Source organism: Rhodnius prolixus, unplaced genomic scaffold (genome assembly GCF_049639745.1).
Source record: "Rhodnius prolixus isolate KJV_2025 unplaced genomic scaffold, Rpr scaffold_11, whole genome shotgun sequence".
Lineage (NCBI taxonomy): Eukaryota > Metazoa > Arthropoda > Insecta > Hemiptera > Reduviidae > Rhodnius > Rhodnius prolixus.
In genome coordinates this window covers 5,110,257-5,124,123 of record NW_027411625.1, presented here as the reverse complement: position 1 = coordinate 5,124,123, position 13,867 = coordinate 5,110,257, and the positions used below count along the sequence as shown (strand labels likewise).

Sequence of the window (13,867 nt, the reverse complement as noted above, 5' to 3'; positions counted from 1 at the left end):
TTTTCTCTTCCTAAGAGCTTCTTTATAGCTTACTGTACGGTGATGGACAGTGTTGTCTGAAACGAGAGAACGCTAGCTCCGGGCGCCAACAATTTTAGATGTTGATGCGCCTTAAATCATTTGAATAATAATAACAATCCTCCTCTTAAACCTCCTCACGTCAACCTTGCCTTGTACGCTGATGACGTGGCCTTTTACACGTCATCTTGGAGAATAGACTTACTCTTGCAATAGACAGACTAACCAAATTCTGCACTAAGTGATAAGACAAACGCCATACTCTTCACCAAACGCAGACCCTCTTTTAATCGACAAATCAGACGTAATAATTCTCTTATCCCGAGGTCCACCCACGTTATGTACCTAGGCCTAACTTTAGACTAACAAACTGACTTTCACTACACACGTTCAGGACAAAGTAAACGCAGGCAAACTGGACTATAAGACTATTATCTCCTCTTTTCTCACGTGACTCCAAAAGACTGTAGACCAACAAACACCTCCTTTACAAAGTGGGACATCAGGCCGAACTTGCTCTACGCCTGCCCCGCCTGGAGCCTGGACTTGTAGTAGCAACATCAAGAAACTCCAGGACAACACAAGAACAAATCTCTCAGACTTAGCGACCGACTCTCCTCGACGCACTAGAATTTACTCACTCCACGAGACTGCTTCCATTATCCCCCGTACACTCCGTATATCCAAAATCGTCTGCTCAAACTCCTTTCCATCCTAGACTGTCACCCTAATCCTCTCAACTACGACATAGCCTCTTACTGATCCTTCTATTCCCTACAGGACACAAAAGACTAAAACACATCCTTCTCTATCTTTCTACACTAGCTGCAGGTTATTCCTCTCCTTTTTGCCTGCATTCTGTATCCTACACCTTAACCTTTCTTGTTATCCTCACTTGTTATGAAGGTTATAATGTTTTGTACATTGGCACTTCGAATATTTATTTATTTTTGTACATATTTAGTGTAATAAAGATTTATTCTATTCAAATAATAATAATGAAATTAAATTCATTGACAAGGAATTTGAATCAACGGCCTACTAAATTAAAAGACGCCAGTTAGTACCCTGTGGTGACAAGAAGTAATTGTAGATTGAGATTGCTTAATAATACCTTCTCAAGCTTTAGACCAAGGTAATCTCGATTTGGCCGCTCAAATAGACACAGAGTATCCTTGTTAAAAGGAAGTTTTTCTAAAAATATATTCAACACGTGTTAAATAATCTATGTCGTGTTTACAAATACATTTCTATTTTTGAAATAAATTAAAATAAAAAAGAAAAAATGCATAATAGTTGTAACTAGAAGCATCAATCTTTATAGAGATGGACAGCGCTGTTCACTTGTCTATCATGTTATATCATGTTTTTTCTATGTCGTGTCAATAGTGAACAGTGGTCAATTAGCCGTTCACTAATTTGTACGTGTTGTCCCTGGTGTAGAAGGGGTTGTCTATTATCTGGGATCCGTTTGGATAATGTCAGATTCTGCCATGCCCTGTTATTATTACGAACATGTGTCAGTCTGTAGTTTGTCTGTCAGTCCAATACTTAGTAGAAATTCAATTATTAATGACTGAAAATTATTATTTTCAGCCGGGCTTTACGTCCTACTACCAATTAGGTGTCGTGTACTAGCAAACATACTTTACTGTCAAATTTCTCATATTAACCATTAAATAAAATCCAAGTCCTAGACCTGGGATTGAACCCAGTACCACGATACATCTAGCACCGCGGGCATCGCCTCTAACCGCTCGGCTACCGTGGCGCCTTATTACTTGTCTATTTAATTCGTAATTTTATTTATTTAGTTACATTGTCGGCTCGCTCATGCCAGACTTTGTGGCTGTTCTAAAATTACATCAAACATCACATAGCCTACTTTCTCACATAGCCTATTAGCACTACTTTCAATGTACATGCTTTGGGTAACTTGCAGGCCAATCTCACGCAGGTCAGGCGATTCATGGACAGTCTATGGCAGGCTGGTGACCTAACCAAAGTCGAAGCAATTAACCTACATCTCTTAGCCTTTACCATGAAGATTACCATTGTTGCATTGTTATTTACATTTTTTTGTGTAGCCCAACTTTAATTAACAGAGATTTTGTACGAGAAAGTACCAAAAAAAACCTTGAGCACAGGCAATATCTTAACCACTAGAGGCATCCTGGAGTACAATTATTTCTAGAGGGTCAATTACTATCCTCTAATTATTAGATTATAGGACATTTTTGGTAACAAGTTCTCATATGCTTGTTAGCTGAAGATCCTTCACCAAATTTATCAGCCATCTTCTTGTTTTTTACTAGGAGAATTTCGAAACAGGTATAACCGGTCTAATCCAAAATCTGCACATAGTACTTTATCCTCTTGAGGTGTGAGAGAAAATAAAAATATCTTGGAGGGAAAAGTAATGATGTCACAGGGCTTACTAGCTCCTCTAACCCATTTGCACACTACTGCTCTAGTTTTATGTAACCAAGAACGTTTAAAAAGTCAGTTTTTCTTGCTCACCTATTATTGCAGCCACAGCGGGGAGTGCACTGCTACTTCTTAGGAGTTTCGGCTTGGATAGGATCTCACGGACATCTCTTTCTCGTAGAATTGATTCGTGTCTCTATCCTGAAACAAAAGTAGTGTTAAAAAGATTTTTTGTTTATTTCAGGCGGGGCTTTACGTCCAGTTACCAATTAGGTGTCGTGGACGGAGGCGACCAGCAAACATGCTTTACTGTAAAATTTCTTTTATTAACCATTAAATAAAATCCAAGGCCTAAGACCGGGGAATCGAACCCAGTACCACGATACATATTAACTTTACAGGTATCGCCTCTAACCGCTCAGCTATCGTGGCACCTTCTTTTGTTTATTATATTACTATAGCACAACTGTGCCGCGGCTACGGTAGAAGTGTGCCGTGGCAAAAAATATAAAATTATAATGGCGTTGCATTAAAATTAATTATAAGTTAAAACAGTATAACCTCATATTCCTATAATGAAATGAAACATAAAATGAGGCGGAAATACCGTTAGTTTCTAAACAAGACGAACCTCACTTCATCAGATCTGCTTGGCAGTGGCGCTCCATAACAATTTCAATAGTGATGGGCAGAACGAGTCCACCTTTGGAGTCGTTGGATTTGAATCAGTTCCAGGGTTGGAATCGATTCCAACAACTCGTTCACTGATTCCAGTTTCTGTACTTACCCTAAGCATTAGTACAAATGCCACGCAATTTATTAAAATATATCATTAACAGTTAGCTTTCCCAGTTAATAACAAAACTATATTTCTTTAACACACATTACCTTCCAGCGGGCGCGAGTATCTCACAGACTAAGACTAAAATAATCGCAGTTTAGAGACGGAGCGGCGGAGGGTGCTGTCCTTTAAGCAATGCTACACCCTCATGACTAGTTTCCTTCAGTAAAAATCTCATCTTGTTGGTGGTAGTACATTTCTTTGCAATTGTCGATCCTTGCCTGACATATACTCGCGACCATTCGAGTAAGATTCCAGACTTATCAATTATTTATATTTTTTCTTTTATACGTGTTCATCAAATTGAACTATTTTCAACATTGTTTATAAGAATATTGTTTTCTACTGACAGAAAAATACATTGTATATCTCAGATACGAGGAGGAAATAACTGCGAACACTTTTAGACAGTCTAGTGACTGAACATGGTGATTGTAAAATTGCACTTATTGGCTTGTAAAAAATAAAAAGTCCTGTCGTTTTCTGAGTCTTTTTTTATTTGTTATTTCATTATTAATAATTACAGATGTTATTTAATTAATTTCATTTCTTCTATTGATAGAAAATATTAAAAATACCAAAGTTTATCTGTAAGATACGCGCGCCCGTTTTTGTAACTTTTTGGGCGCGCCCGCTGGAAGGTTAAGTACTAACCCTAATTTCCAATTGCTCTGATAAATATAAAATTAACAACGTAACACAAATTTTAACACCACAATAGGCTAGTCAAATATACAAATTAAAGCAATGCAGTTTTATCATTATGTAGCTTGACCACTGGAAGACTGGAGTTAACTTGCTTCAAGAGGATCCAAGATAGAGATTTAGTAAAGTATGTCATAGTTTTCGTTCTTCTTTATTGACTGCTTAGTTTTTGGTAACTTTAATCTCATTTAGAGTTGCTTTTAATCACTTTATTTAGTTACGGATTTCACAATTTTACATGAATTACAGGGCACTTCTTGATGGCATCAATAATGGGCATTAAAATAAAGAATTTCTTTGTCATAAGATTCATTGCTACTGTAGAATAGAATAGAATAGAATAGTATTTATTTGTTTTTAGAGTTACACTCTTTACAAATGGGTCTGGTTTTCATTTGTAAACAAAACTAGAAAATAAAAGTAATTCTTACAATAATTATACAATTAAATTTACAAAACTAGAATACTGAAAAAGAAAAAAGAAAGATAGATGAAAAATACAATATTAAAGAAAAGAGGCTAACATGCCAACATATGATGCTCAATTTTAGATTTTGTACATTTTATTAAGTTTGAGAGGGCAGAGTACGGAAATAACTGTATTGTTGAAGAAAGTATAATAATAATGACAATAATAGTTGAAACACACACAATGTTATCATTAAGTATCTTATTACAATAATATTAGTTGTCGTATTTTTAAGGCTTCTATTGCAAAATAGTAAATGTCATTTAATTTTTCTTTGGAATTAACTGTTAATATGTTATGCAGATTTGTGAGATTAGAGACATTTTTATTAATATACTTATACAGATATCTGCGCCTAGGGTCATTATACATAGCGCATTCCATTAAAAAATGCAATAAGTTCTCGGGATTACATGAATTGCAAATCGGGCATATTTCCGAACTGTTTAATTTGAAATGTTCATTGTTAAGATAAAAAGAGGGCGAATCAAAATTTGATAGTCGAATTTGTGAAACCAATCTACGCTTTTTAATGGAACATCTAAATGCAAAGTAATCTTCACCACCCTTTAGAGAGCTAAAATGTCTAAATTCCTTATTATAATTTGAATGGATGACCCTGTCGATATCAGAGGACAACAAATGGTTATAGAATCGCTCGTCAATATTGTTTATTTCAATACTAGAAAGGCTGGAGTTTAATTCTAAAATATGTTCAAAACCAACAGGCAATAATTTATTCTTAAATTGGGTATACCAGTTATAATTTACGTTATTATACTTGCAACTATCGATTGCTTTTAAAGCATTAAATACAATTTTTGGTAACCGCTGGTCAGTCATATTTTGTATTTTATTGTGCCAAGAGACCATTCTTTTCACTACTTCAGTCTCTGGATGAGGGAGACCAGTCTCCAATCTAATGAAATGACTGGGAGTTAGACGAGGTAAATGATAAATATTTTTAACGAAATTGTTTAGAACTTTATCAAGATCACGACTGTACATGGGAGCCCAGACTTCAGCACAATAAAGTAGAGAACCGTTTACTATACTTTTATAGAGTCGCTCCTTAGTAGCCCATGAATCAGACTTAGACTTAATCAGAATATTTTTAACGATGGAGGATGCATATTTAGCTTTTTTAATGAACATCTGACTGGCCTGCCTAAACTTTCCGGAAGAACTAAATTGGACTCCTAAATATGTATAGGAATTTAAAACCTCAATAACGTGATTATTGTAAACAAGCGGCTTAAATGTTTTCTTTCTTCCAGCTTTATGGAAGATTACAATTTTGGTTTTGTCAGTGTTGACAGTAAGTGAATTATTACTACAGTTTTCCTTCAAGAAATTCAGTTTTTTTTGGCATTCATGCCACGAATCAGACAGAAAAACCATGTCGTCCGCATATAATAGAATGGATAGATCATAGTTGCTGGAGATTGGAATACCAAATGAATTTTTAGATTTATAAAAATCAGCAATGTCGGAAATAAATAGATTAAACAAAAGAGGGCTAGCTGTTTCTCCTTGGAGAACACCTCTGGTAATATTAATCGGATCTGAAAGCGAATAATTATAATCTAATAGCATATTAGCTTTGTCATAAATATTTTTTAATGAAATTATTATTTTTTGAGAAATTCCAAACGAGTGAAGTTTGCACCACAAGTTAGCATGGTCAATTGAATCAAATGCTTTCTGCATATCAACAAATATGGCAAAGACATATTTATTTTTCTTAATAATATTCAAGTTTATGGCAGAACTCAATGTGAAAATGCTATCAATACAACCGCTGGACTCACGAAATCCGTTCTGTTCCTCGGGGATAATGTTATTTCGTTCAGACCAATTAGAAAGTCGTTGGGTTATGATAGAAGTAAAAAGCTTCATCATAGTGTTAACGAGGGCAATACTTCTATAATTGTTAGGATCCGACTTATCTCCCTTTTTAAAAATAGGTTTAATTTTAATTTCTGACCATTTGTCGGGTGCTCTACCTGAGTGGAAGATAACATTAAATAAATTTACTAAATAATGCTCAAAATTTGGTGGTAGTAATTTATAATATTCAAAAGGGATTGCATCTGTACCAACAGCCTTATTATTTTTTGCAGATTTTACAGCCCGCTGTACTTCTTCGATTGTTATATCCGAATCTAAGTAAGAATCATACAGATTGCCTAATGTAATATTAGCATTCAGAGGCGATGTATAGAAACAGCGATAAAACGAAATCAGCGAATCCAAAGGAAGTGGTAGGCTATCATTAGATTTTCCTTTAAAGAGTCGCACACACTTCCAAAATTCGGCAGAATTTTTCGTATTAGCCAAAGCATTTAAATTATTATTTATGTATTGTATTTTATGCGATTTAACAGTATTTTTGTATGATTTTTTTGAAGCTAAATAGTTATTTAATGATTCTGGGGTGAAGCCGTGTAATTTACAATTTTTAAAGGCTACCTTAACATCCCTCTTAGCCTCCCTACACTCCGGTCCGAACCAAGCATTATTCTTAGAATAAGTCTGTGCGCGAGGTAAATTAGTTGTGACAACTGTCTGGACTTTAGAATTTATTGCTTCAGAAATTAAACATTCGATTAGATTTTCATATAGTTCATTGGAGTCAGAAGAATTGAAATACAATGCAGGGGAAATAGAAAGAAATAGAGAGAAAGTAATTAGTTTCTGGGGATCCCAATCAAACACGTTTTTAGAAATTAAGTTCTTATTTTTGGAAGAATTGCGACTATTGTTAAAAGAAAAATTAAAAAGTTTACTGTTAACTGAAGAAGGAATGTGAGTTGAAATTTCAGGAATTGGGTGTATGTTAAAGTTTTGAAGTACGTCGAATGTAGGATAAGAAGCCCATATCATATCGACAGAGCTGGCTCCGTTATATGTAAAACACGTATACTGTCCAGGCCAATCGTTTAAAGCTCTCCCATTTAGCACGATCATCCCCCAGTCCTCCATTAAATTCACTAATTTCTTACCTCTAAGATTCGTAACTGTATCAAGTGATAAACGATTTTCATAAAAACTTCCGTTTTGAGGGAAACAGTCTGAATCAAGTTGATTAAGGTTGCCGATTCGACAGTTCCAGTCTCCACCAATAATTAAGTTCTGGGCATTATTAATTTCTTTATTTGAGATAAAAGCATTTTCGAGAGATTCTAAACAAATGTCTATGTCTATAGAGGGGGACCAATAAATCTGACCAATGACAAGCTCCTCGGTTTCAGATCGCAAATGTATAAACAGCTCATATTTACTGCTAATTAACAATTTAGTATCGATGCCATCGACTTTTTTAACTAAAGTTATTAATCCACCACTAGGGCGACCCATAGTTTTGGTCTTACAAGCTGGTGCCACGAAAGGGACATATTTTCTTAAAAAAGATAGTAAAGAGACTTTATCATTTAGCAAGAAAGTTTCCTGAAAACAGATAACATTATGTTTTAATAAAAAATCTTTAGTACTATTATCAATATTGAATATATTACTGAAACCCTCAATATTCCAAAATAAAATACAAAAGTTTGTGTTATTAAACTCTTTTGACGAAACAATTTGGTTATTAAGTGGCAAATTACTTTGGAGACTATGAAACCGTTTTACTTTTCCTTTTTGGACACTGCTGGAAAGCGCCTGTTTAAAAAAGAATCCAGGGGGCCTCTTTTTGATATTCTTTTTCTTTTCTTGAGCTGGAGTTTTCCCTTAGAAGATACAGAGGTGTCAGTGTCAATATCCTCAAACTCGTCGGCTGTTGAAATTACAGTGTTATCTCTAGCAGAAGAAGTTTCGGGAATAAACCTCAGTAGGTCACTTTCATCCGTGACAGATAATGCAGGTGAATTAGGGGTTTCACGTACGAAAAGCTTGTTGTTTTTAAACCATACATAGGTAAGGTTGCCCAAAGTTTTGAGTTGTTTCGCCTTTTTATGTAAAGCACTATTAAAAGGTGACATAAATTCTGAGATAAATATAACTTTCTTATCAAATCCAGGGTCCAAATCAGAAGCTATTAGGTTTTTATTAAGCCTTGATATTCTCAAAAATTCATTTTTAACCACTGTGCGGCTAAACTTTAAAAATATTGGAGAATTTTTATTTGAATCGGGCAACCTAGATCGCAATCTGTAACACTGATCAATTTGGTCTTTATTAAAGTCGAACTTAATCGCTCGACTTACCAAATCGATTATATCTAATAAGTTTTCGTTCTGTTTAAAAGGTATATTACTAATTTTGATAGCGTCATAACGCGTAGTTTGGAGACAAAAATTTAATTGATTTTTCAAAACATTAATCTCAGCTTTCATTAGTTTATTTTCCTTTATAAGGGCCGAGTTTTCAGATCGACATTCTTTGACAATATCTTTAAGAGAAGATACTTCAGTTTTAATTTCCTGTTTAAAGCTGTTAAGTTCAGCCGTAAGAGAATTGATATCGGCGCTGATAGTATCAAATCTGTTAAGTAATATTGTGAACTTATCTGTGGTACTCCCACCAGCTCCAGTAGTCAGTACGTCACGAGTGGACCCCTCCACTTTAGGCTTCTCAGCATTGGACGGCATGGTTTGCACTTATTCCAAATAATAATAAATAAACAAGACCTTTAACTTTACCCCACTCTTAAACTTCACAATAGTAATTTTCAGTTTAAATTAAGAAGTTTTTAATTAATAACTCATTAACTAATCAACCAATTGTCACCAAACTTGGTAGAAATATCAGCAACTAATAAATAAAACTGTCTACTGAATTTCAAAAAAATAGACGCGCTTTAACCCACTCAAAATTACAAAAAAGACAGAGCGATCACAGAGACATGTGCACTACTTGCAAGCCACAACCAGACCGATTCATTGCTACTGTATACATGTAGTTAATTGTTATGACAGAGAACGGTATAGACAGGTGAATGATTGGGTTTGTTATTAATGTTACAGCCTGCCACGAAAACTTGTATTTTTGTAGGATTGTAATATTGTTGTTATTGTACAGCACTAGTTGAGCAAAATACGTCATTTTCAAAATGAAATGGGAGCATTTCAGTTCCAGTGTGTAGTGCTGCACAAGTATCTCGTTGAGAAATCTCGGTCTCGTCTTGGTTTTTCAAATGTTAATTTTTAGAGACCTGCGACTCACTGACTGGGAAAACACACACTGCCCCCACTCCAACTGGGGCCGCTCCCTTGGCTTTTATACAGCGGACCGTTATAGGCTTCGGTCACTAAACTCCCAGAACAATCTAGCCCTTTCTTCTCCTGCTCAGCTCAAGTCTGGCCTTCTGGTGTATATATAATATATATGTAATATTATACAGATATAGCGGGACTTACACGGGGATGTCGGTAATGACTATAAAGAGACGGGGCAGATACAATAGACTAATTACAATGTTAAACTTTGACAAAAGAGTAAATACAGTAGATATCAGGAAATTTCTTTTAATATAAATACGTTAAACACAAAACATCGGAAAAACCAAAAACCCTTACGAACCCTTATATAGATACAGAATTAGTAGTCAACATAATTGCCCAAAAAATGGAACACTATAAAACAATACACACAGATACCGCCACAGAAGTTAGGTTTTTCCGATGTTTTGTGTTTAACGTTTTTGTTAATTGTTAATTTTGTTAACTGATTTTCTACATTACTCATTCTATAAATTGTTTGTATTTTTGTATTTGTAATATCCAGGCCCTGAAGAAGACAATATATTTGTCGAAACGTTGGCAAAAAAGACGAGTTCTTGTTTTTATTTGACCGATTCCTCGCTAATACTAAATCCTTAATTTAGTAATTTACGGTCACGAAACCAATATATTCAAAAAAATAAATAAAATAAAAATAATTGGCCATCTATGCCTACTGTTTGATGGCCATTTGTCCCGAATACTAGAGAGAGATGGCCAACATGATAAACATAACTCAACGCGTACTTTTTGACAGTTTTAGAAGTTAGGATTCATTAATGTATATTGTATTAGCCTAATATGTAGAAAGCAACTCTAAATTTCGACACATACATTCGCTGCCGCACGCAGTATGTAACTATCATAAAATTTTTTGTTGAGACGATAATGTTTTTATTCTCTGAGTTAATTAATAACGCTTTGATGCAGACCAAAATGAACTCACTTTAGTCAAACATGAACGTTCATCACTTGAGAGGTCACGCAGCGCCGTCGGACGACATTTCGGTTAAATTTCGGATGTTTGCCATCTCTCCCGATTGGCCATCTCACCCGACTTTACCCTATAGAAAAAGAGAAAAAAAAATTCAAAGTTGGGTGTTTTTCAACGTTACGCTTTTTCGTGCAGTTTTTGACGATCAACCCTCATACAACTGTCCTACCGGACAGTTTTAATAATAACAATTTTTGAAAATATTATTAATAGCAAACCATTTTTTTATTCATTTTGATTGCCTCAGATATTGGGTTCATTTTTTTTTTCATTTTTAATACTTTAATAAAAATTGAAAAAAAAACGAGATATCTCGACGAGACCGAGACCGAGACGAGCACTTGTCATACGAGACCGAGGCGAGATCTGCATAAAGTCTCGCCTCGTCTCGGTCTCGTGCAGCACTACCAGTGTGCCGTTTACTGTTTGGTATCTGACTTTGTAAAGCACTGGTCTAACCTATCCCACTACGTAAATTTGCAGAATTCTAGTAATTTCTTTTTTAGTATGAGACAATAAAAAGTGATTAGTTAGTAATTATCTACTAAAAATGGCACCAAATTGACCACGTCATTGACAACGCAAATTAGTCAGTACCTAAAAAAAGTCCTTGTTAAAAAAAATAAAGCAAACTTGAAGTCCATTCTAAATAAATAAATAGTAATAATAATAAATAAAAAGAAACGTAGTCGCCAAGAACTTGGCGTGCAACATCTAAAAGTTCGACCACTCCTGCTAGGATAAGTAATTAGGGAGGCTGTGCTGGTGCCTTTGTACAAATAATTCTACAGTTCTTAGTGGTAGGAGTCCACGTAACATCAACTAGTGGCTTAAGTAAAATAAATAAACTGTTCTCATTTAATTAAATAAAACCGTTAAAGAATGTCCCAAAAATTACGTAAGTTTAATTTAATTTCACCTTATTTATAATTAATTATTTCTTATTTTTCCTCCTTAAAAAAAATATATATTTGTAATAATAAAAGTTGATAATTTGTTGCGAGCTATACACAGAGGGTTGGGTCTGTAAAAGTTTTATTAACAATTCATTAGCTTGATGGACTTAGTCTGCAGAATGTTTACGCATTTTTATAGATATAAAGTTATATTATCACTCTACATTAACCTCTTTATTAATAATGCCTACTTTTTTCAGGCGAAGCTTAACGTCCAACTACCAAATTAGGTGTCGTGGACGGAGGCGAGACCAGCAAAACAAACTTTACTGTAAATTTTGTTTTTATTAACCAATAAATAAAATCCAAGGCCTCTAGACCGGGGAATCGAACCCAGTACCAACAATACATATTTAGCTTTACAGGTCTCGCCTTTAAAGACTCGGCTACCATGGCGCCTATAACCTCATTATTTATAGTGAAACTAACATATCGTAATTCTGAGCAATGAAAACCCCTTCGAAAGAGATGATTTTCAATAGCCAAACCCAGCATCTTGCTTGATGACTTAAAATTCCACAAGAGTTTCATTTAGTACGACCAGAAAGGAGGATATTATCGGCAAATTCAATTTTATAGCAAGAGTTCAGTTTACAAATCAGTAATAAAATGAAAATAATATTCATCTCTTGTTCCATTTAAGACAAAGTAAAGATATTCTAAAATGAATATATAGGTTTCGTGACCGTAAATTGTTAAACTTGGAATTCTAGGTTAGCGAGGAATCGGCCAAATAAAAAACAGCTCGTCTTTTTGCCAACGTTTCGACAAATGTATTGTCCTCTTCAGGGCGTAGCTATGCGGGTTGGTTGAGTTACAGAAACTGTGTAAAGTTACAGTTTTTAGTGAAACTATCCACCATCCGATCATCTTTTTGTATATAAAGAAATCTAAGTGAATTCTACTGACTTCATGTCGTAGCTAGGCATCGGGAGTCGATTTTGGAAGTAGAAGAAGAGATTTAAAGTACTTTATTTGGGCTCTTTCTAAAATATCTACGTAAGGGGGCAGACCAAACCTCTCCACAGTACAATAGTAATCTAAGGAATTTGAATTAATGTCAATGGAACTTGGTAGTACAAGAATTCAAGTGTTAATTGCACGAAAATCCTTGTAAATGCAAACTTCCAGGAGACAAGAAAATAACAGTTTGGTACATCTTTACGGGAGAGGAGAGACTTTCTTAATGAAAAGCAGTTTCGAACACCTGGAAACGGTCGTCAATCGTACTTACTCAACAAGAAGAGAAATTAAAACCAGGATCGCTGTTGGCAATAGGTGACTCTTCGTGCTATAGAAAATTATGGGATTTAGGAGTCCAAGAATGTCGCCAGGATAACACTCTATCAGGCTGTAGTAAAGCTGGCGAGACATTGGTGAGGGTAAAAGTAACAATGGTGTAGCTTCGTTGCCATCGGCTTAAGACCAGAAGCACGCACTGGCTTGTTTTCGTAAATGGCGGCCATTCAAGGATGACATCCGGTAATAGGCCATTAAGGCATTAAGAAGAACTATGGTCTCTCTGGACATGGAACGATCATATTTCAAAATTACCTTCTTCAGAGGTAAGAAATCAGAAGAATTCACATTGCTAGCTCCTATAATGTAAGACGTCTTTAGGACTGGATCAACCGGAGAAGAGACGCTGCTCACTGGCTACACTATTACTGGAGTTTCTTACATTACTGCCGGAGATGATCACGAGGTCATCAGCATTTTGAACTAAAAGATTTGTGCACAAAGAAAGACAAAAAAAAAAAAACATTCCTGTACCTAGATTTTGTTTCTTCAGTTACATATACAACCTAGGAGCTCGTAATGAAGATTCTCTAACTCTTTAGAGACATAAAATGAAGCCATCCATAAACTGACAAAGTGAGATTGAAAGTTCAGCTAAAAACCACAGTTCTAAGTCCAGTAAGTCCAGATCCGGTTTGAGTACGCTGTTGTATTAGTATATTAGTCGTTTATGTTCCAGTGGTAATTTTGATTGTCTGCCAATCAGTCGTATCAGTGATTAGTTCCATCGATTGAGTTCAAGTCTAGTGCAGGTTCCATGTTGGTCGTTTGTCGATCTATATCACTGGGTAGCGAATTAAGTTAGCAGGAGAAAGTGGAATCGAGTTATAGTCTTATAGAAGCAAGAGTTACGACGCAGAACAGAAGTTATCTGTTGGCATTTTACAGTATTAATATAAATAGCTAGTATAAGTTATATTAATTTGAATATAATTA

At 35.1% G+C, this 13,867-nt stretch overlaps 1 protein-coding gene across 4 annotated transcripts in view; it reads right to left on the bottom strand.

Moving 5' to 3' along the window:
• LOC141459166 (uncharacterized) overlaps positions 1–13,867 on the bottom strand; it is a 481,720-nt gene that overhangs the window by 230,248 nt on the left and 237,605 nt on the right. For all 4 annotated transcript variants that reach the window (XM_074137887.1, XM_074137891.1, XM_074137885.1 and 1 more), the window contains one exon: positions 2,539–2,646. The gene's annotated coding sequence lies outside the window, so the exon portion shown is untranslated. The remainder of the gene's footprint in view (positions 1–2,538; positions 2,647–13,867) is intronic.